The sequence below is a fragment of the Mus caroli genome, chromosome 1 (assembly GCF_900094665.2).
Source record: "Mus caroli chromosome 1, CAROLI_EIJ_v1.1, whole genome shotgun sequence".
NCBI classification, from domain to species: Eukaryota; Metazoa; Chordata; class Mammalia; order Rodentia; family Muridae; genus Mus; species Mus caroli.
This window is the reverse complement of record NC_034570.1, coordinates 122,733,746-122,735,355: the sequence shown is the minus strand read 5'-3', so window position 1 is coordinate 122,735,355 and position 1,610 is coordinate 122,733,746.

Here is a 1,610-nt window from a genome sequence, read left to right as displayed (position 1 = left end):
TCACTTTGTAGACCAGGCTGGCCTCGAACTCAGAAATCCGCCTGCCTCTGCCTCCCGAGTGCTGGGATTAAAGGCGTGCGCCACCACGCCCGGCGAGTCTTTTTTTTTTAAAGGAATTATTTATTTAATGCATTTAAGTACACACCAGAAGAGGGCATCGGCTCCCATTACAGATGGTTATGAGTCATCATGCGGTTGCTGGAAATTGACCTCAGGACCTCTGGAAGAGCGATCGATCGTTGCTGCTCTTACTCTCAGCCATCTCTCTAGTCCTGATTCTTCTGGGTTTTCTTAACAGCTTACTCTCTTTCACTTTCTGTACTGGTTAGTTTTAAGTCAACCCCACAAAACATAGAATTGTCAGGGAGAAAGCCCCAGTGTGGGGCTATCTACATTGAATTGACCTGTGGGCTTGTCTGTGGGGATCGCCTTTTTAGTGAATTGTTGTGGAAAGAACCAGCCACTGAGGACATAAATCCTGACTTGTGTGATGGGGAGAAGTCAAGCCAAGCCTGAGCCAGCAGGTGCTTTCTGGCAGCCCAGGAGCAGACAGGTGGGCAGGCAAACCAGCAAGGCCAGCATGGGCAGACTTCTTTCTCTCTGTTATTCACTGTGGGTGAGATGCAAGTTCCTGTCACTGTGACTTCTCCACTGCAAAGGAATGCAAACTGGACTGGGAGCTAAAACAAACCCTTTCTAGATGGCTCAGCAGTTACAGAGCGCTGGCTGCTCTGGCAGGAGGACTGGGTTCGGTTCCCAGCATCCACATGTTGGCTCACAACCACTCCCATAATTCCTGTTCCAGAGTGTCTGATGCCCTCTTCTGACCGTCACAGGCCCTGCTCAAATGTGGTGCAATGCTAGAAGAACATCCATACACATAAAATTAGGAGAGAAGCCAACCGGAGAAGGCTCAAACCTATAAAATGTAAGTAACAAGTCTAATTATATGACATTTTAAAAGTGAAAGGGGCATAACTGGGAAAAGTGAAGAGGGAAGATGAGGAAGAAGAGGAAGAAAAGGAAGAGGAAGAGGAGGAGGAGCCAGTTAGAAGGCAGAACATTTTGAGGACAGAAAAACTATTCTGCGTTAAATCTTTTTTTTTACATAAAAGGAAATATATTCATATGTACATGAATATATTCATATGAATCTGGTCGGCTGGAGAAACTTCTACCAAGTTTAACAGTTCTACTTATGGCGACTGGACTCAAGCTAGCTTTCCCAGACTGCTTCATTAGTTTTACTGTATTAGATGCTTGCCATAGTCCATGTATTGTCCAGTAATCCAGAGAGTCTTGGCAACTGTTAACTTCCTTGCATACTGTTGGGGGCCAGTGCTGGGTCAAAATTAGTTTTTTCCACTCATGGCTGCCACTCCACAGTGGGCCCGCCCCGCACAGACAGCACAGCGCCAGACCCCAGCCCAGGAGCGCGCCGCGAGCCTCCACCGGCGCCATCGCACTGCCCTGGGCTCCGCAGGCTCTCAGCGGCCTTTGCGCACGCCGGCTCCGCAGGCGGACGGACCTCCACGACTCCTCAGCGCAGGCTGCATTAAATCTTTTAATTGGGCCGGGCGTGGTGGCGCACGCTTTTAGTCCCAGCACTC